This window comes from Panthera onca, chromosome A2, assembly GCF_046562875.1.
Source record: "Panthera onca isolate mPanOnc1 chromosome A2, mPanOnc1 haplotype 2, whole genome shotgun sequence".
Lineage (NCBI taxonomy): Eukaryota > Metazoa > Chordata > Mammalia > Carnivora > Felidae > Panthera > Panthera onca.
This window is the reverse complement of record NC_138340.1, coordinates 37,049,632-37,073,143: the sequence shown is the minus strand read 5'-3', so window position 1 is coordinate 37,073,143 and position 23,512 is coordinate 37,049,632. Positions and strand designations below refer to the sequence as shown.

Genomic DNA, 23,512 nt, shown 5'->3' with positions numbered 1-23,512 from the left:
TATTTATTTTTGAGAGACAGAGAGACAGAGCGTGAGCAGGGGAGGGGCAGAGAGAGAGGGAGACACAGACTCTGAAGTAGGCTCCAGGATGTGAGCTGTCAGCACAGAGCCCGATGTGGGGCTTGAACCCACGAACCGTGAGATCATGACCTGAGCCGAAGTTGGATGCTCAACCGACTGAGCCACCCAGGCGCCACCCCCCCCAAATACTTTCTAAATAGTTAACTTAAAAATTTATAAACAAATTTAAAATAGAAAAATACATAATGTTAAATATATGGTAGATAAGAAGTCAATGACTTCTATCGTACATTCATAAAGTACCTAAATAAGCTCCTTTGGAATATCTCCAAAAATATGCCCAAAATTTATGGAAAAATGGGAGAACGTAACAATAAAAAATGTACTAGAGATACAAATGAGAATGTTATATAGACAGATGTTTACAGATAGGGACATAACTGAGAGAGATCGGTAGTCACTATTATAAATATGGGATTATTATTCCAAAAAGAATGTACTTCTTTTTCGCTTCCTAAACACATTGACGTTTCTTTTTAATGCTTACTTGGATACCAAATCACAGCCCAAAATGTCAGATTTCTGAAGTAAATAAAGATCTGATGATATCTATGAGATTTTAGATTCAAGATTTCCTTGAATACACTTGTCAAACAGCGAATGAAAGGAATTCACGTTCCTATTTCACAGTATTGCACCTAAATCAATCAATAACAACTATGAAAATTAATTTATAAAAAGAATACAAAAGTCCTGGATATGGTCATCAAAACAAAAGAACACATATCATTTCACAAAAACTAGACTTACCAGTATTTTAGGAGCAAATACATGCACAATGCAATTCACACGAATTCACATACGAAGCTTTAATTTTGTGCAACTGAACCTTTCTATAAAGTAGCCTCCACAATGTATACCATTTGTTTCTTCAGCTCTCAGAACTGAGGTCACTAAAATGCGTGCTGGTGGGAAACATACACCATCTTTGAGTGGCCACTGTCTGCAAGAGAGCAGGGGCTGTCAGCACAATGATCAGATGCACCAAAGATGGGCCATATTGATATGAATATAAACCATCCTCAGTCTTGAAACATCTGGTACACTTGAAACATCTGGCAGCTGTCTAGCTGCTAATATTAGTAACTGATTCCTTTTTTAAAAAAAAATTGTCAAGTTAGATAACATACTTCCGTGATTCATCGCTTACATACAACACCAGTGCTCATCCCAACAAGTGCCCTCCTCAATGCCCATCACTCATTTTCCCCCTCTCCCCACCCCCCACATCAACCCTCAGTTTTTTCTCCATATTCAAGAATCTCTTATGGTTTGCCTCCCTCTCTGAAACTATTTTTTCCCCTTTCCCTTCCCCCATGGTCTTCTGTTAAGTTTCTCAAGTTCCGCATGTGAGTGAAAGCATATGATGTCTTTCTCTGATTATACCCTCCAATTCCATCCATGTTGTTGCAAATGGCAGGATTTCATTCTTTCTTATTGCCAAGTAGTATTCCATTATATATTTAACCCACATCTTTATCCGTTGATCAGTTGATGGACATTTGGGCTCTTTCCATAATTTGGGTATTGTTGAAAGCATTGCTATAAACAGTGGGATACATGTGCCCCTATGAATCAGCTCTCCTGTATCCGTTGGATAAATTCCTAGTAGCGCTACTGCTGGGTCATAGGGTGGTTCTATTTTTAGTTTTTTGAGGAACCTCCACACTATCTTCCAGAGCGACTGCACCAGTTTGCATTCCCACTGACAATGCAAGAGGGTTCCTGTTTCTCCACATTCTCGCCAACATCTCTTGTTTCCTGAGTTGTTAACTTTAGCCACTCTGACTGGTGTGTGGTATCTCAATGTGATTTTGATTTGTATATCCCTGATGATGAGTGATGTTGAACATCTTTTCATGTGTCTGTCGGCCATACGGATGTCTTCTTTGGAAAAGTGTCTATTCATGTCTTCTGCCCATTTCTTCACTAGATTACTTCTTTTTGGGTATTGAGGTTAGTAAGTTCTTTATAGATTTTGGATATTAACCCTTTATCTGTCATTTGCAAATATCTTCTCCCATTCCATCAGTTGCCTTTTAGTTTTGTTGATTGTTTCCTTTGCAGTGCAGAAGGTTTTTATCTTGATGAGGCCCCAATTGTTCATTTTTGCTCTTATTTCCCTTGCCTTCATAGACGTGTGGAGCAAGAAATTGCTGCAGCTGAGGTCAAAGAGGTTGTTGCCTGTTTTCTCCTCTATGGTTTTGATGGTTTCCTGTCTAACATTTAGGTATTTCATTCATTTTTAGTTTATTTTTGTGTATTGTGTAAGAAAGTGGTCCAGTTTCATTCTTCTGCATGTTACTGTCCAGTAACATGTCCGTGTTACTCTTCACTGTGTTCTCATAGACAATGGCCATGACCAGGGGCAGGCGGAAAATGCAAGAAAAGTTAGTTTATGGAAAACTCAGAGATAAGGTAGGGAAAGAGAGCTAAACTCACCTATGAGATGCAGCACAGGTACAGGAGAAAAAATCTAATAAAGACGACCAAGAAATTTCCTCCTTTGTAGTCTCAAAGGAAAAGAATAAATTCTATTTTGACTAGAGTTATTCTTGGGGGATGATTCTGCCTCAATACAAGGGTTGTTCCAGACTACTGGGGCCTTCCAGATCCAGCTCTGTGAATGTGGTGTTGCCAATCTAAAGAAACCTACCTATTTCTATGGGTGTTCCCGGTCTCTCTCCCCTGGGTGGTACAGATTTTGATATTTTAAAATTGTTTATATAAAGAAAGAGGGACCATTCAAGTGAGGGAGGGGCAGAGACACAGGGAGATATAGAGTCCCGAGCAGGCTCTGAGCTGTGAAAATACCAACACGGGGCTCAATCTCACAAGCTGTGAGATCATGACCTGAGCCAAAATCAAGAGTCAGATGCTTAACTGACAGTCACCCAAGCGTCCTCATATTTATTCTGAATCTGTAATGAAATGGTGATTTCCCATGATGTATATATACTGAGAAACCTCCGTTTTACTGATGAATTCTAGATTGCTAGTTGAGCCTGACCTGCCCAGAGTTATTTGATTAACTACAAAACAACATGAACTAGGGCACCGTGAGGTCTTTATCAAGGGGAGGGGATGGTTCTCTCCCTTATCCTTGGGGGTCACCTGAGGCATGTGGGATACCCTCTGCCTCTGGTCAGGGACCTGAGTGTAGGGAAAAGTTTAAGATATTTGAGGAATGAGATGAGGGATTGTTTCCATTCCACATGGTCCTCTAAAGCAGAATAAACCTCTGTCCCTTCTAGGGTCTTTAGTAGATCCAGAAACTGCTGAAACCTCTGTGAGTTACAGCAGCTCTGACTGTACCAAGAATGCAGTCAAGGACAAGGTAAATGCTGGGGCCATTCTCGGTTGTAACTCTTTCGGGAAACCCTCATCTTTCTGTACAGCATGCTCTGCTGGCCTTGTCTCGTTTTGCGTGTTGTGTGATACGTCCGTTTGTTCTTTGTTTTCTAAATGTACACTCATAACCCAGGAGCCCACAGGCTTCTCAGCTTTTAGTCTGTCAGCTTTCTGTGGTAAGTTGAGAAGCCAAAAGTGCTTAGAGACTGAGTACCTTAAGGTTTTTCCGTGCGTTTCAGGAAATAACGAGAGGAGGATGACCCCACACTCCAAACGGAAGTCTCCTGGCCTGGGTGACCCCTTCCAGACCTCACCTCTGTGGGAACAGTGTGGCTGCTGTGTCTTCCTTTCTTGATTCTGGCTAGGAGATTAACCTGGTAGAGAGTCTGCCATATTGTTTAAAATTCAAAAGTGCAAAACGACATCATGACTCCAACTTTATATTTTGTGCCCTGTGCCATTTAGAGTGGTCTCAGATAAAATCAATGTCATCACTCATTTGGTAAATGAGCTGTCTGGAATCCTTCCAGCTATACCTTAGGTAAAAATAATCTGAACATTGCGTCCTTCAATTATGTTTATATGAGCAGTTTCTGGTTGTGTCCCCAGTCACTGTTAGAGCTGATACAGTCTCATGACACATCCCAGGAGTTTTATACCAAAACACTTGCATTAAAGCTGTTATGTGAATTTTTACCTCTTTTGTTTCTGTAGGACTTAATTACTCTGTGTCCTGTAGTATGCTTAAAGTCAGAATTCCCTATGAATTAAGATGAACACATCTGAGCTTTGGAGACATTCACCACAAGTCACTTGTTCCTCACAGAAGACTCTCATTCCCCTGCAAGATCCCAGGCATCCTCCACTCCCCAGAGGTCTCAGAGGCCTTTGACAACACTTCAAGAGGGAAGACTCTTTTCAGGGAGAGGAGCAGAGGAGACAAAGTGAGGGTCTGGCTGCAGAACTTTTTTGCCAGGAGAAGCTGTGATTCCACGAGCAGAATATGAGCCATTTATCTGCACTCAATTTGTTGTGTTCTTAATATACCAAAAACAGAGCATCAGGAGTCACTGCAGAGGAGGGATGCAGGGTGAACTGGGACATAGATGCCTGCCTGTCTGGAGAATGCTGCTTCATTACTATGTAATTACTTCTGTTAACCCTCTAGGACAGGACCCTTGCCATTTTACTTCCACAGACATGGGCAGTGATGTGTGGTGACAGCAGTTCCACCTCTTGCATCTACTACCCCAAGCTGTAGGTGGTATCCAGTGGCAGGGACAGAGTTTTCAGGTACTGATGCTACTCTCTTGGATCCTGGTAGCAGAGAAGGTGGAAGGTGCTGATACGTTCTTCTCTGGGTTACAGCTGCTTTTGGTATTGGTTCTCTTGTCTGGCATAGGCACGTAGCTGTCACTTCTGTTCTGCAGGACAGTGTGGATCCATGGGGACCTCCTCCGTTAACTGGACGAGTCTGCATGCCCTACCCTAGAGGCGCCCCACCCCCATGGACCATTAGGCACGTCCACCTCCTGAACCTTGGTGGCCCTGAACCCCTCCACCTGCAACACTTGGTAAGATGATCTGAGCACTAGAAGTTGACTTGTAAAACACACCCATCTTATTTTTGTTGCTGTTAGCTCTTTGGCCAAGGTGCAGAGGCCGTACCACAGACCATTGTGATGCAAGGGGAATGTGTCTGCTGCCATTACCACATTCCTCAAGTTTCTCATGATCTCATCTTTGTCATTCCCCCCACCATGTGTTGGTACAGGTGTCTCTCGTGGAGAAGGATTGGGGCTGTATGCAGAAAAGCAGGCATAGCGCTTCAGCAGACATGCCCTGTACACATGCCACGTGCTGGGCTCTGTGAGGCATGAGGCACAGCCTAATGTGTGTCCATCTAGTTATAAGGGATGGTTCTTCAAGTTCTTCTTGGGGATCACCTGAGGTATGTGGGATACCCTCTGCACGTGATTTGGGATCTGACTGGGGCAAAGAGTTTAAGTTGTTGGAAGAATGAGGGGAGGGTTTTTTTTGTTTTTGATCTCCAAACAGTCGACTCAAATCAGAATAAACCTCCATCCCTTCTAGGGCTTTTTGCAGATCCAGAAGCAGGTGACACTCCCAAGAGTGACATCAACCCTGGCTCTGCCAAAACTGCCAAGAAGCACAAGGTAAATGCTGTGGCCATTTTCAGTTCTGAGTCCTTACGGACAGCCACATCTTTCTGTACAGCACACTCTCCTGCCATTGTCTCTGGTTTGTGTGTCGTGTGGTATGTCTGCTCTTTTGTTTTTGTTTCCAAATGCAAAACCTTTACCCCGAGTCTACGGGCTTCCCTGTTTTCCACCTGGCATCTCTTTGTGGTAACTTTAGAAGCTAAGCGTGCTTATGGGTGAGGACCTTTTCCAGTGTGTTCCTGGAATACATCAAGGAGGATGACACCACACTCCACTTGGAAGTCTCCTACCTTGCCTCATTCTTTCTGGACCTCCTCAATGTGGAATCATCTCCTCAGACTTCTCTCACAATATCCTGAGGCTTTGCCTGTGTTCCTGCTGGCTCAGCCCTAATACCAGTTCTCAGTGGGACCTACACAGAGCCTCAGCTGTGGTATCGGTGAAAACAGGGGTAATATTTGTTTCCAAGAACATTATAAAAAGAAGACATTAAATACGTAAAGCCTCTGCAAAATCTCTGGGAAGTGTCCATTCACCCTTCTCACAGTTTCAATTAAGATATCTCCACACAATGATCATCAAAAAAAGATGGTCATGGGAGTTTGTTAAACTAAGACTGTTAACACCTCAGCCCAGGGATTGGGAATCGCCGTTTTAAACAATAAGACAAGGTCCCTCATTTTTCTATTAAAATTCGGGCCCTACCAGACAAAGAAAGAAAAAATCATTATGAGAATGTGTACAATCACAGATCTAGATCTGAAGACAATCATTTTCCATTACGTATAGACTCACAGATGCAGCCACACACTAAAGTGTTCATCTGAGGCCACAGATAAACTACAGAAGACAGAATGCATGTAGGAAAACATAAGATAAGACGGAAATAACCCTAAATCTCTTTGCCTTATAGGACAACTATTTTGAAATTTCAAGAGGACTGTGCGCGGTGACAGACGACAGTGATTATGTATCTATTTTAAGAAGGTGTCAGATCTGCCTGAATGCTTTCCCTGCCCATCCTGTCCCCTCCACTTTGTCCTTCCTACTGTCCCCTAATATACCTTTCACCATTCTGTGTCAGCGTCTGCTTCTAGGACCATCCACTCTCACTCCCCATTGAGTGCACACATTGGGGTTCCTGTACACACAGGGAACAAGCTGGCAGAAATGGCGGCGACAGAGGATAGTAGCAACATCACCCTTTGTGCAAGAGAGCCTGAGGGAGTTTTCCAGGGTGGTGGGAACTTCCTGTGTCTAGATTTATGGGGTGTTTATGTTCATTTATTTTAGAAATATTCACTGACTCCCTGGTGCCTCGGAGTCAGATAGACAGGTATCTGCCCCTAGGAAATGGCTGAGTTCTAATGGTGGGGAAGGATGAGGGACCAGCAGTGATGGTGGGAGAGGAGTGAGGAGGCCACAAATGGAGTCAGACCCTCGCCCAGGATGCCAGGTCTCCCCAGACAGCACCACGTGCAGGAGTGCTCTGAGGAGCAGAGATTTCTTGATCAGACCCATGAACTACATAATCCTCCTGCAGTTTCCTCACTGAGGGATGGCCAGAGCAGAAGCCAGCAGCTGGAGGACGCCCTGATCATGGCTGGATTGGAGCAGTGGACCTGGGGGATTGAGTCAGAGAAAGGGACGGGCAGAAGGTAGTGACAGGGAGTTTGAGAGACAAAGGGAAGAGAAAAGAAGGGACCTTTCTCTGCTGACTTCACCTACATTTCTGTGTGAACAAAAGGAGATTCTTGCCTCAAGGATAGGGAAGAAGGATGGCAAAAAGACAGAGTGACATTCTCAGCTCAAGTGACCAGGATATCAGCCTTGCTCGTGAGTACCTAACACGGGAAGCCCATGCTTTCTGTCATAATTGGAATGGCAGCTCATACCATTTAGTGAAAATTAATCCAATTATGAATCCCTCAACATTAAAGTACTGCAACAAAATTAAGTGAACAGACTGAAAGATACAACACAGGATAAAGTCCAAAGGTAGACCGACTGCAGTACTTACGAGAATCCAGTCCATCAGAAAAGGAGGTACCCCAGTGCAGGCATTCAGACACCTGGGCAATATCTGCAAATGTTAAAAAAAAATGTAGTCCTTACTTCAAAAACAACATTGGCATTAGACACAAAGGGATCATGACTTAAGGTTTAGAGAGAAACCATATGACTTCATGGTGCTGTACCCATGAGATCAAGTCGCATCAAATTATACCCTTTAACTTGAGGCTACTTGTTATATGTAAATCATACCTCATTAAAGAGAGTTTCAAACATGAAATGCTAGGAGAAAATGTGGGAAAGTTCCTTTCTAATCCTGAAGTGCATGGGTGATAGGAGTCTGTCTGACCATGTCTCAAAAATTCAAAAGATGAAGGCATGTAAAAAAATTAGTAATAGCAGAGTAGGAGGACCCTGAGCTCACCCTGTCCCATGTTTTCAACTACATAACATCCACATCCAAGTCCATAAACCACAAAGGGATCCAGAGAGTGGCAGAACAAACTCCACCACTAAATAGAAGCTGTATCTGAAAGGTTAGGAAGGTCAGAAAGGTGGAGGGTGGCTGCCTGCAGAGAGGGCAGAGAAAGTGAGCCCTCACACCAGGGAGCTCACACAAACAAGACTAACCCCCAAAACAGTTGGCTTTAAAACCCAGAGGGGCTGAATTCCCTTGAGTTTGGATCCTGGAGCTTTGGAGGTCAGCTGACCCAGCACTGGGTGATCCAAGAGGATGAGTGAGAGCCAGGTCCCTGCCTGTGTAGAGAGGCAATGTAAACATGGCATTGTACACAATGCCAAGGCAACAGGAGACAGATCTGCTCATGCTGACTTCTGAGTGGTTGGGGGACTTTTCCAACAATGAGGGAGTTCACAGTCACCATTTTTCTCCCCCCCTCCCCCCAGATTAAGCACAGAGGCACCTACCAGGGAGTGGACCTGCAAGGACACTCGCTACCTAATGTGCTAGTTGTGTGCCAGTCCCAAGCATTCTCTGGGGGGCTCACCCACTCCAAGCCTGCTGGCCTTGGCAAACTTTGTGCAAACCGCATGGGCACCCTGTGTGGCCAGCTGCAGGCAAAGCTGCCATTGCACACTGTGCACATCTGCACCGCACCCAGCTGTGCACCCCTGGCTACCCTCATCGGTCTCACCCAGCCACATGTCTCCAGCCACTGATGCACTCTGTGCACAGCCTTGAGCCCCTGATTGCCCTGGTGCATAGCCCCCAGCCACCAAAGGACAGCTACATATTGGTCAACAGAATCTTGGCAAGCCAGAGGGAAGTGACATGACATATTCAAAGTGCTGAATGGAAAAATCAGCAGCCAAGAATACACTATCCTGAAAGGCTATCATTCAGAACAGAAGGAGACATGGAATCTCCCCAAAAAAACTACAAGATTTTGTACCACTAAATCAGTCCAGCAAGAAATACTAAGAGGGACTCTTTGAGTGGAACAGAGAGACCAAAAGTGACAAAAGGGAGGTAGAAAACACAAATCCAGTGAAAATGAATATTTCTGTAAAAAATCAGTCGAGGAACTCACAAAAATGGATATAAAATATAATAACGTACCAAAACATAGTAGGAAGGAGAAAATAATGGGTTCAAAGGTAAATGACTATCAACTGAATAAAAGCAAAGAAATTATGTAAAAACTTAATGGTCACCATATATCAAAAACCACCCATAAATATTCAGAGAATAAGTAGAAAGAAAATATATCACTAAAGTAAATCAGGAAAACATGAAAGGAGAAAGACAAGAAAGGATCGAGAAAATCATGAAAAACCACAACAAAAAAGGTAATAAAATGGCAATACATACATACAAATCAATAATTACTTTGAATGTAAATGGAATGAATGCTCCAATAAAAAGACATAGGGTGTAAAAATGGATGAAAAAACAAAACAGATTTATATGCTGTCTACAAGTGACCCATTTTAGACCTCAAGACACCTACAGAATGAAAACGAGAGGATGTCGAGAAATATCACGCAAATGAATGTCAAAAGAAAGCTGGGGTAGCAATGCTTGTATCAGAGGGAAAAAAACAGAATGGAATCAAATAAAATGACAAATGAGAGAGGAGAAATCATAACCAAAACCTCAGAAATACAAACAACCATAAGATAATATTATGAAAACTTGTAAGTCAAAACTTTGGACAATTTACAAGAAATAGATAAATTCCTAGAAACATGTAAGTTACATAAACTGAAACAGAAAAAGAAAACATGAACAGAACAATAGCCAGCAAGCAAATTGAGTCAGAAATCAAAAAACTCTCAACAATCAAAAGTCTAGGACCAGATGACTTCACAGGTGAACTCTACCAAACAGTTAAAACAGGGTTAAGACCTCATCTTCTTAAGATATTCCAAAATATAAAAAATGATGGAAAACTTCCAAATTCATTCTATGAGGCCAGCATTACCCTGATACCAAAACCAGATCAAGAGCCCACTAAAAAAGAGAACTCCACACCAATATCCTTGATGAGCATGGATGCAAAAATTCTGAATCAAATACTACCAACCAAATTCAAAAATACCTTAAGAAAATAATTCACCACAATTAAGTGGATTTGTTCCCAAGCTGCAAGGTGGTTCCATGTTCACAAATCAATCACTGTGATGCATTACATAACTGGGAGAAAGGATAAGAACCATATGATCAGGGCTCCTAGGTGGCTCATTCCTTGAAGCGTTCGACATTGGCTCAAGTCATGACCATATGGTTCATGATTCAAGCCCTGTGTTGGGCTCTCTGCTGACAGCTCAGAGCCTGGAGCCTGCTTCAAATTCTGTGTTTCCCTCTCTCTCTCTGCCCCTACCCCACTCACATTCTGTCTCTGTCTTTCAAAAATGAATAAACATTTCAAAAAAAAACCCCACACATACAGTCATATCAATACATGCAGAAAAAAGCATTTGGCAAAGTACAACATCCATTCATGATTATAACCCCCTCAAGTAGGTTTACAGGGAACATACCTCAACGTAATAAAAGTTATCTGTGAAACCCCCGCAGTTAACATCATCCTTAGTGGAGAAAATCTGAGAGCTTCTCCTCTAAGGTCAGGAAGAAGACAAAGATGTTTACTCTCACCACTTTTCATAAATGTAGTACTGGAACTCCAAGCCACAGCAATCAGACAAAACAAAACAAAACAAAACAAATCCAAATCTGGAAGAAGTGAAACTTTCACACTTTGCAGATTACATGACACTATGTATAGAAAACCCTTAAGAGTCCACCGAATAACTGCCAGAACTGATCAATGAATTCAGCAATGTCAGAGGATAAAAAAATCACTGTACAGAAACCTGTTGCATTTCTAGACAACAATCATGAAGCAGTAGAAAGAGAAATTAAGAAAACTGTCCCATTTACAGTGCACACCAAATAATAAGATATCTATGAATAAATCTAACCAAAGTGGTGAGTAACCTATACTCTGAAAACTATAAAACAGTGATGAAAGAAATTCAAGATGACACAAAGAAATGGAAGGACATTCCATGCTCATGGATTGGAAGTACAAATATTGTGAAAATGTCTATACTTCCCAAAGCAATTGACACAATTAATGCAATCTCCATCAAAATACCAACAGCATTTTTCACAGAACTCGAACAGTCCTAAAATGTGTATGGAACCACAAAAGACCCCAATCTTCAGAGTAAACATCCTTTAGGTGAAGTGATAATTAAGGATGGCATGATGCCTCTGGATCTTCTGCTCCAAAACACATTAACTCTGGCCTCAGCGTGTGAACAAACGTTAGACGTATCCCACCCAAGGATCATTCTACAAAATACATTCTGCAGGCATACCCTCAAAACTTTGCAGATTATGAAAAATATGGAAAATCTAAACATCGTCATGACCAGGTGGAGCCTAAGGAGACAGGATGACTGAATGTAATGTGCCAGCTGGGATGAGTCTGGAACAGAAGAGGTTAAAACCGAAGAAATCTAGTAAACATAAATTTTAGTTAATACTACCATATCTCTTCGGGATATTGATTGTGATAATGTACCAACTCATAGGCCATCAAGAGTCAGAAAACAGTCTGATGTATGTGGAGACTCAGTACTATCTTCCCAATTTTTTTGGTAACTAGAAACCCATCATAAATGAAAAGATTATTAGTAATCATGGTTTTATTTTTTCAACACATAATATTATAAAACTGGTTCTAGTATAAGTTACTAGTGATTGACATTTACCTATTCTTGTTGTTCTTACTATTGTTTAATTTAAATAATAGCATTCATGTTACAGAAAACCGAATCCACAATGATGTACAATTCATAGAAACATCTACTTTACATGTTTTAAGATAACATATATATATATACATATATATATATATATATATATATATATATATATATATATATACCACTGTATCATGTGGTATGTAAATTAAGTGTTTTTCTGATCTTGAATGATCGTGTCATTGAGTGGCTTTCCATAAAGGTGGTTATCCTAGATAATAAATGATACTCAGATTTTACAGGATGTACTTCATATTATGCCTGAACATTTTCAAAAAAGAAGTGTACAAACGGCCAGATGAATCATTGTGACTGGCTCACTTATTCTAAAGAATCCTTGCTTTAACATTTTCATGCATATTTTTAGCAAGAATACAACAGAATCAAATATTTCCAAATCAAAGAGATATTCAAAGACTGGAAGAAAGATAGGGAGTTCAAGGGGTTTCAGAAGGAAAAGATGTGACTATGAAGTGGCAGTCACAGGCAAGCAGCTTTCTCTGGGCCACTTTGACAGGTTTGCATGAGGATATGTGACTTGCCAAAGGATAAGACCCAGAAGTACAAGAGGGAAAGACAACACTTTAGGAAGAGGTGACTTGGAAAGGGTGCTTCTGTGCCCACGTGATGGCTCAGCAACCTGGCTGGGGGTCCCTGGGTAAAAGATTTCAAAAGTCCAGCAGTAACTTAGACTCACAAAGATCTTAGTAACGTATCAAAGTAACTTAGACCCACAAAGATCTTAGAGCCATAGAGTTGATCTTCATCTATGATTAGGAGATGGTCAGAGTTTCACAGGATATGAAAATCGGGCCGGCAGTAGGTGGCTAAATATTATTTAGGGCTGTATTTCTAATAAAAAATGGATGTGTAAAACTTTGGGTTTGGAATGTTAAGAAAAATCATAGTTCCATCATGGAGTTACTTACATTAAGGCCCCACATCACCAAACCTAGTTTCATCCCTGCAGGAATGTAACCTATAACCAATCAACATAATTGCCTGGTCAGTGCTAGAAATTTTACTCATAGACACCTGCCATTCCCTCAGGGAGGCAATCTTGCTTAAATAAGGTATTCCATGCCACTAATTTTTTAATTTTTAATTTAAGTTTATTTATTTTGAGAGAAACAGAGAGCACATGCAAGGGAGGGACAGGGAGAGAGGGAGAGAAAGAATCCCATGACAACGAATTTATGATCTGAGCCACTATCAAGAGTCAGACACTTAACCAAGCTATCCAAGCACCCCAATAATATGGGCTTTCAAAGGTTAGCAGTCTTGGCTGGGACACATCCCTAAGGGCACTGGCCTACTCCTGGAGAGAAGGCAGCAAACTACTTGCAGGCAGATGGCATGGAAACAGTTATCTGTACAATGCCTGGTGCACACAGTGGGGAGATTATATACTCATCTTGGGGAGGATCCCTGAGAGGCAGTGGTCAAAAGAGGGGACAAAGGAGCTGGGACACAGGAGCTGGGTGACGCCATTTCCCTCCTCTGCCCCCCAGCATAAACACAGAGCCACCTGCTGGAAACAAGGCAATTCCCACACTGACTGCCTAACCTGCTTACACCAAGCCCCACCTTCCTGTGCTCTGGCGAGACTGGCCTTCTAGGTCAAGCTTGCCTCGGTCCCAGAGGAGCTGGCCCCTTCTCCAGAAGACCAGCAGAAGCCCCTGACCACACCACCTCTCTTGACCAGACAGTTGTGCAGGGTTTCACTTCTAGTGGCAGTCGATTCAAGTCTCATTTAACAAGCAGATCAGAGCAGACCTAGATAAAACTTACCACATTCTGGCCAAGGACCATACATTGCCCATACAACTGGCCTGAAGTACAGTGCAGCCAGAACACAAAACAGTGCACGCAACACACACCACAGACACTCCCTGATGTGCCAGGCCCTGGACACTAGATGACATCCTCTTCATAAAGCCATTCATCTCACAGGCAGGTAACATAAGGAGCTTTTGGAACACAGAGAAGGCAAATACTCAGCCAAAATGCCAAGCCAAGAAGAATGCATCCCAAATGAAGGAATAAGATAAGCTTATGGCCAGAGAAATGGAAGGAACACTTCCAAACTCATTTTATGAGGCCAGCATGGCCTTGACTCCAAACTGAACAAAGAACCCACTAAAAAGGAAAACTACAGACCAACTTCCCTGATGAACCTGGATGCAAAAATTCTCAACAAAAATTAGCACACCGGATCCAACAATACATAAAAAGAATTAATCCCCACAATGAGGTGGGATTTATTCCTGGGATGCACAACTGATTCAATGTCTGCTAATCAACTGATGGGATACATCACATTGATAAAAGAAAGGATAAGAACCACATGATCCTCTCAATAGATGCAGAAAAAGCATTTGACAAAATACAGAATCCTCTCTTGATGGGAAAAAAACCCTCATGAAAGGAGGGATAGAAGGATCGTGCCTCAACATCATAAAGTCCAGATACGAAAGTCCCACAGCCAATATCATCTTCAATAGGGAAAAACTGAGAGCTTTACCCCTAATGTTAGGAACACGACAGGGATGTCCACTCTGGCCACTGTTATTCGACATACTGTTGGAAGTCCTAGCCTCAGCATTCAGACAACAAAAAAGAATACAAGGTGTCCAAATTGGCAAGGAGGGGTCCAACTTTCCCTCCTCGCAGACGTAATACTCTCCGTGGAAAATCCACAAGACTCCACCAAGAAACTGCTAGGACTCACAGGAATTCAGGAAAGCCTCAGGATATAAAATCAATATACAGAATTTGATTGCATTTCTATATGCCAATAATGAAGCAGCAGAAAGAGAAATCAAGGAATTGATCTCATTTACAATTGCACTGAAAACCATAAAAAACCTAGGAATCAACCTAACCAAAGAGGTAAAAGACCAGTACCCTGAAAAGAATAGAGGGGTGCCTGAGTGGCTCAGTCGGTTAAGCACCGACGTCACCTCAGGTCATTATTCCCCAGTTTGTGGGTTCGAGCCCCACATTGGGTTCTGTGCGGACAGCTTGGAGCCCAGAGCCTGTTTCAGATTCTGTGTCTCCCTCTTCTCTCTACCCGTCCCCTGCTCATGTGCTCTGTCTCTCTCTCTCTCTTGCTCTCTCTCTCAAAAATAAACATTAACAAAATTAAAAGAAAAAACAACAGAACGTCTATGAAAGAAATTGAAGACAGAAAAAGAAAATGGAAAGAAATGGAAAAACATTCCATGCTCATGGATTGGAAGAACAAATACTGATAAAATGTCAATAATACCCAAAGCTATCGACACATTCAATGCAATCCCAATCAAAATTGCACCAGCACTCTTCTCGAAGCTAGAACAAGCAATCCTAAAATTTGTATGGAACCACAAAAGACCCTGAATACCCAAAGTAATCTTGAAGAAGAAGACCAAAGCGGGAGCCATCACAATTCTGGACTTTATCGTGTATTACAAGTCTGTAATCATCAAGATAGTATGGTACGGACACAAAAACAGACACAGAGATCAATGGAACAGAACAGGGAACCCAGAAGTGGACCCTCAAACATATGGCCGACTCATCTTTGACAAAGCTGGGAAGAATATCCAATGGACAAAAAGAGTCTCTTCAGCAAATGGTACTGGGAAAAGTGGAGAGTGAGAAGAATGAACCTGAACCATGTTCTGAAACCATACACACGCAACCTCAAAATGGATGAAAGATCTAAATGTAAGACAGGAAACCATCCAAATCCTAGACGAGAAAACAGGCAACCTACCTCTTTGATCCTGGCCACAGCAACTTCTTGCTTGTCGTGTCCCCAGAAGCAAGGGAAACAAAAACAGAAATGAACTATTGGGACCTCAAGATAAAAAGCTTCTGCACAGCAGAGGACACAATCAGCAAAACTAAAAGGCAGCTGAATGAAATGGGAGGAGATATTTGCAAGTGACATATCACATAAGAGGTTAATATCCAAAATCTATAAAGAATTATCAAACTCAACACCCAAAAAACAAATAATCCAATGAAGACATGGGCAAAAGACATGAAGAGACACTTTAACAAAGAAGACATCCAGATTGGTCACACATGAAAAGTTGCTCAACCTCACTCGTCATCACTGAAATACAAATCAAAACCACAAGGAGATATCCCCTCACACCTATCAGAATGGCTAAAATTAACACCTCAGGCAATGACACATGCTGGCAAGGATGCAGAGAAAGGGAACCCTTTGGCAATGCTGGTGGGAATGAAAACTGGTGTAGCTACTCTGGACAATAGTATGGAGATTTATCACAAAAACTAAAAATAGAACTACACAATGACCCAGCAATTGCACTACTAGGTATTTATCCAAGGGATACACAAACGCTGACTCGAAGTGGCACATGCACTCCAATGTTTACAGAAGCATTACCAAAAAAAGCTAAATTATGCAAAGAGCCCAAATGACCACTGACTGATGAATGGATGAAGAAGATGTGGTATACTGATACAGTGGAATATTACTCAGTGATCAAAAAGAATGAAAACTGCTATTTGCAACAACATGGATGGAACTGGACTCTATTATGCTAAGCAAAATATGTCAGAGAAAGACACACATCATATGATTTCTCTCGTCTGTGGAATTTAAGAAATAAAAGTGATAAACATAGTGAGAGGAAAGCAGAAATAAGACACACAGAGGGAGTCAAACGATAAGAGACTCTTAAATATAGAGAACGAACGCAAGGTTCCTGGAGGGTTAATGAATAGGGGAATGGGCTAAATGGGTGATGGGCATGAGGGGGGTCACTTGGGATGAGGACTGGGTATTTTTTGTACTTGATGGATCACTAAATTCTACTCCTGAAACTGTATTCCACTATAAGATAACTAACTAGGGCTTGAACTTAAAAATAAATAAATAAATATTAAAAATAAATAAATAAATGTAATAGGAGTCAAAAGAAAAGAATATTTAAATAAGACTCTTTGAGTGGAAATGAAAGACCAAAAGTCATACAGACAACAAAGGATCAGAGAAAACATCAAGGAACAATGGCAAAAAAACTAATAAAATGGCACTAAGTATATATCTATCAATAATTACTCTGAATGTAATTGGACTAAATGCTCCAATCAAAAGACATCGGGTAGGGTGTCAGAATAGACAAGAGGAAAAAAAAGCAAGCAAACAAACAAACAAACAAACAAACACACAACAAGACCTATCTAGATGCTGCCTACAAAGCCTTATTTGGACCTAAACTCATCTGCAGACTTAAAGGGAGGGAATGAAGAAATATTTCTCATGCCAATAATGTCAAAAGAAAGCCAGTAGCAATACTTCTATCAGGAAAAATAAACTCTAAAACCAAGACTGTATTTTTGTACCCTTTGGATAAATACCTAATAGTGAAATTGCATGTACCCAATATCTATACCAGCATTATCAACAATAGCCAAACTATGGAGAAAGCCCAAATGTCCATCAACCGATGAGGTATAAAGGAGGTGTGGGGTAGGTGTGTGTGTGTGTGTGTGTATATATGTATACACATACATACATATATATGTATATACATACATATATATAATGCAGATATAAATGAAATGGAATATTACTCAGCCATCAAAAAGAATGAAATGTTGCCAACTGCAATGATGTGAATAGAGCCAGAATGTATTGTGCTAAGTGAAATATATCAATCAGAGAAAGACAAATATATGATTTCACTCGTGTGGAATTTAAGAAACAAAACAGATGAAAACATGGGAAGGGGCAGTAAAAGAGAAGAGTGGTAACAAACCATATGAGTCTCTTAATGATAGAGCAAAAACTGAGGGTTGATGGAGGGAGATAGGTGGGGGATGGGTTTTAAGGAGGGCACTTGTTGTGATGAGCACTGGGCGTTGTATGTAACTGATGAATCACTAATTTCTACTCCCGAAACCAATCATGCACTGTACGTCAACTAAAGCTTAAATTTAAAAAAATAAAGCTGTAACAAGAGATGAAGACGGACACTGTCTCGTAAGAAAGGGGACAACCAAACAAGAAGATCCAACGATTGTAAATTTTTATGCACCCAACATACAATCACTGAATATATAAAACAATTAACAACAAATGTAAAGAAACTCATTTGTAATAATGTAAGGATGGTAGAAGTCTTTAACACTTCACTCACATCAACAGACAGAACCTCTGAGCAGAAAATCAACAAGGAAACAATGGCTTTGAATGACACACTGGACCAGATGGTTTTAACAGATATATTGAGAACACTCCATACTAAAATGGCAGAATGCACATTTTTTTCAAGTGCACATGGGACATTCTCCAGAATCGATCACATTCTAGGTCCCAAATCAGGCCTCCACAGGTACCCAAAGACAGAGATCAGACCAAGCATCTTTTCTGACCACAAAACTAGGAAACTTGAAGTCATCCACACAAAAGAAGAAAGAAAGAAAGAAAGAAAGAAAGAAAGAAAGAAAGAAAGAAAGAAAGAAAGAAAGAGTGAATAAAGGCCACAAATAAAGGGTGGTTAAACAACATGCTACGAAACGAATGGGTCAACCAGGAAATCAATGAGAAAATACACTGAAACAAATGAAAATGAAAATGAAGATGCACTGGTAAAAACCTTTGGAATGAGGCAAAAGCAGTCTAAGATGGAAGTATATATAGCAATACAAGCCTACCTGACAGAGCCAGAAAAATCTCAAACAATCGAAACTTAACAACCAAAGGAATGAGAAAAAGGACAATGCAAGCCTAAAGACGGCAGAAAGAAGGAAATAATAAAGATTAAGGCAGAAAGAAGTGATAATAGAAACTAGAAAAACACTAGACCAAATCAGTGAAACCAGGGGCTGGTTCTTTAAAAACAGGAATCAACTTGAAAACCTCCTAGGCAGACTTTTCACAAAGAAGAGAGGAAGGACTCAAATCAATAAAATCACAAATAAGACAGGAGAGATAACAGTCCACAACACAGAAATACAGTTAGAAGATAATATTAGGGAAAACTATAGGCAACAAATTGGACACTCTGAGAAATATGGATAAATTCCTCGAAACACATAAACTACCAAACCTGAAACTGGAAGATACATAAAATCTGAAACCAGAAAGAAACTGAATCAGTAATAAAAAAAATATCTCCCCCAACACAAGAAGAGTTCAGGGCCAGCTGGCTTCACTGATGAATTCTACCAAACATTTAAAGAAGAGGTGATATCTATTCTTCTCGAATTATTACAAAAAATAAAAAAGGAGAACTTACCAATTCATGTCATCAGGCCATCATTACCCTGATACCAAAGCCAGATAAAGACTCCCCTAAAGCAGAAAACTGCAGGGGTCCCTGGGTGACTCGGTTGGTTGACTGTCCAAGTCTTAACCTCAGATTAGGTCATTATCTTGCAGTTCCTGGGTTCAAGTCCCACATTGGACCCTGCGCTGACAGTGTGGAGCATGCTCAGGATTCTCTCTCTCCCATCCCTCTGCCCTCCCTCACTTTTATGTACTCTAAGTAAATGAATAAACATTTAAAAATATATTTAGAATTTGTTTTAAATAAAACTGCAGACCAATAGCCTGATGAGTATGTATGCAGAAATTCTCATGAAAATACATTCAAACTTTTAAAGTCAGCAATATATTAATAGAATCATTGACCATAATCAAGTGGGATATACTCCTGGGCTGCAAGGGTGGTTCCACATTCACAGATCAATCAACATGATGCACCACAGTAATAGTAGAAAGGATAAGAACAAGATGATGCTTTCCACAGATGCAGGAAAAGCAGTTGACAAAATGTCACATCCATTCATGACAAAAACCCTCAGCAAAGTAGATTGAGACTCAACCTACCTGCACATAGTAAAGCCCACCTGTGAAAATCCCACAGCTAATCTCATCCTCAATGGGGAAAAACTGAAAGCTTTTCCTCGAAGGTCAGCAACAAGGCAGGGATGACCCCTCACACCACTGTTACTCCACACAGTATTGGAAATCCTAGCCACAGCAATCAGACAACAAAAAGAAATAAGAGGCACCAAATCGGCAAGGAAGTAGTGGAACGCTCGCTATTTGTAACTGACATGAGGCTCTCTATAAAAAACATGAAAGACCCCCATAAAAATTGCTAGAAGTGATACATGAGTTTCACAAGTCACAATATACAGAAATCAATGTACAGAAATCCATTGCGTTTCTATAGATGAATCATGGATTAACAGAAAGAGAAAGTAAGGAATCAATCCCATTGACAGGTGCACCAAGTACCACAACATACCAGGAATAAACCCAACCAAAGAGGTGAAAGACCTATACTCTAAAGGCTATGAAACACTGATGAAAAAAATGGAAGAGGACACAAAGAAATGAGAATACATTTCATGTTCATGGATGAGAAGAACAAATACTGTTAAAATGTCTACACTCCTCAAAACAATCTACACATGTAATGAATCCCTATCACCCTAACGAAACATTTGTCACAGAACTAGAACAAGTAATCCCCAAATTTGTATGGAACGACAAAAGACCCCAGACAGCCAAAACAAACTTGAAGAAGAAAAGCAAAGCTGGAGACCTCACAATTCCAGACTTTAGGTTATATTACAAACCTGTAGTGATGAGAACACTGTACTGGCAAAAACAAAAAAGAAAGAAAGAAAGAAAGAAAGAAAGAAAGAAAGAAAGAAAGAAAGAAAGAAAGAAAGAAAACAGGAACACACAGACACATAAATCAATAGAATGGAAACCCAGAGATGAACTCACATCTATATGGTCAATTAATCCTCAACAAAGCAGGAAAGACTATCCAATAGAAAAAAAAGATAGTCTTGAGGCACATGAGTGGCTCAGTCACGGAAGCATCTAATTTTGCATTCTGCTCAGGTCATGATCTCAGCGTTCATCAGTTTGAAACCTGTGTCAGGCTCTGCACTGACAGTGTAGAGCCTGCGTGGGATTCTCTCTCTCATTTCTCTCTGCCCCTCTTCTACATGCTCTCTCTCTCTCAAAAATAAATAAATACACTTAAAAAAAAACCTGTCTCCTCAACATATTGTTTTGGAAAAACTAGACAGCAACTTGCAACACAAAACAAAACAACAACAGACCACTTTCTTAGAACATACACAAAAATAAATCCAACATGGATAAAGACCTACGTGTGAAACCCGAAACCATATAAATCCCAGAGGATAACACAGGCAGTATCTTCTTTGACAATGGCTGTACACACGTCTTTGCTGATATATCTCCTGAGGTAAGGGAAACACAAGCAAAAAGAATGGGACTTCATAAAAATTAAAAGCTTCTGTCACCAAGGAAATACTCAACAAAACTAAAACACAACCTACAGCCTGATGATATTTGCAAAAGACATCTGATAAAGGCTAGTGTCCAAAATATATAATTATACACACCCAAAGAATGAGAATTCCAATTAAAAATGGGCAGAGGACACAAATAGATATTTTCCCAAAGAAGACATACAGATAGCCAATAGACACATGAAAAGATGCTCAACAATACTGATCTTCCGGGAAATATAGTTCAAAAGTACAATGAAATAACTCATCACATCTGTCAGAATGACTAAAATCAATGAATGACGAAACCACATGTGTTGCCAAGGATGTGGGGAAAGAGGAAACCTCTTGCACCGTTGGTAGGAATGCAAACTGGTGCAGCCACTCTGGACAACATCATGGAGATTCCTCAAAAAATTCAAAATAGAACTACCTTACGATCCAGCAATTTCACTACGACGTATTTACATAGAGAATACAAAAATAATCCTTCAAAGGGATACATGCACCCTGATGTTGAAAGCAGCATTATCTACAACAGCCAAATTATGGAAACGGCCCAAGTTTCCATCAACTGATGAATAAATTGAGATGTAGTATCTGGAATGAAACATTATTTCGCCGGAAAAAAATGAAATCTTGTCATTTGCCACGAGGTGGATGGAGCGAGAGAATGTTATGCTGGGTGAAATATGCCTGTCAGAGAAAGACAAATACCAGGTGATTTCACTAACACATGGAAATAAAAAAAATAAAGGGGGCGGGAGGGGGGAGGAGACAGAGACAAACAAACATACTCTTAACTAGGAAACAAACTGAGGGTTTCCACAGTGGGATGAGGGGGGCAGAAATGGATGAAAGAGGTGATGGGGATTAAGACATGCACCTGGGATGAGCACCCAGTGACGTGTGGAAGTGTTGCTCTATATTTACACCTGAAACTAATATTACACTCTATCTTTACCACCTGGAATTTGAACTAAAAAATAACATAAGGTTAATGACACCTACCTACCAGGTTTTCTGTAGTTTACAATCACTTCACTAGGTTGGAAAAATAACCATGAAAACTTATAAAAGCATGTATGATGTGGGGGACAGTATGTGCCCTTACCTCGGTCTCTGGTTCCAGCAAGACTCAGAAAGTGGGTCCCAGCTCATTCTTCTAGAAGGTCCTGAGACGAATATTTCATGTATTCACACCCTAACTGAATGCAGCTCCCAGTCTTCTGAGTTTCTGTTAGGATTTCTCCCCGGAAGCAAGCCTGAATCTGGAATAAACCATCCACAGCATCCATGATGTGATGTCGTGAGACCCCTCGATCCACAGGTCCTTTAGCAAAATACATCTTCAAATACTGTCTGGGAAAGTGAGGAATGAAACATGGGAACAGCCCGGAAAATGCAAGGGCCTGTGCTGCTGATCGACTGACCAGTGCCCAGGGAAGCCACCCAGGGCCCTCTCCTCAACACTCACTGCAACAAGGCAGCTTCTCTCTGGCGACTCAGCTATGGAATGAATAAGTCCTAGGGCTACAAGGTACAGCCAATGGAATGGAGTCAATCCTGTAATAATAATGTTGCATGCTTTCACATGATAGCTACACTTGTGGTTAAGTACAACATAATTTATAGACATATGGAATGACTACACTTTATGCCTAAAACTAATACAACAAATGTGTGAACAATATTTCAATAAATAACCGACATCCTTTACACTATTTTTAACTTCTCCTTCTTTGCCATTAAAAAAATCATTCCTGGGGTGCCTGGGTGGCTTAGTCAGTTAAGCATCCGACCTCGACTCGGATCATGATCTTACAGTCCATGAGTTAGAGCCCCACATCAGACTCTGCGCTGACAGCTCAGAGCCTGGAGTCTGCCTCAGATTCGGTGTCTCCCTCTCTCTCTCTACCCCCTCCGCAGCTCCCGCTCTATGAAAAAAAGAAAAAATAAACATTAAAAATTTTTTAAAAATCATGCCTAATTTGGACTCTGTGAAATTCCATTTATCCCACATTCTCTAACATCACCATCTTGATGTTGAGAGCTTCTCTGGAAAGTCACTAATAATATCTTTGATGGACACATAAGTGACAAGGTCGCATGCAACTTACAGGGAGCTACACATCTGTTTGACTTTACTGTAAGCACCTTGGCTAATATTTTCAAATTATGAAAATGAGCTGGGTCCCAGCTCATTCTTTTAGAAGGTCCTGAGAGTCAACATTTGGCGGCTTCACTTCCCAACTGAATGCAGCTCCTGTTCCTCCGAATTT

The 23,512-nt window shown here is 40.9% G+C and overlaps 3 long non-coding RNA genes across 3 annotated transcripts; 2 read left to right on the top strand and 1 right to left on the bottom strand.

Moving 5' to 3' along the window:
- Positions 1-4,535: 4,535 nt before the first annotated feature.
- Positions 4,536-5,335, top strand: LOC144615690 (uncharacterized). The gene is made up of 3 exons (XR_013554148.2): positions 4,536-4,725; positions 4,863-5,006; positions 5,207-5,335. It is a non-coding gene; the product is annotated as an uncharacterized LOC144615690 (long non-coding RNA).
- LOC144615689 (uncharacterized) lies at positions 5,328-22,562 on the bottom strand. Its single transcript, XR_014137270.1, has 3 exons — positions 22,345-22,562; positions 7,636-7,698; positions 5,328-5,417 (listed from the first exon to the last, which is right to left on the bottom strand). It is a non-coding gene; the product is annotated as an uncharacterized LOC144615689 (long non-coding RNA).
- Positions 5,424-6,693, top strand: LOC132675660 (uncharacterized). Its single transcript, XR_009608835.3, has 2 exons — positions 5,424-5,609; positions 6,529-6,693. It is a non-coding gene; the product is annotated as an uncharacterized LOC132675660 (long non-coding RNA).
- Positions 22,563-23,512: the final 950 nt, after the last annotated feature.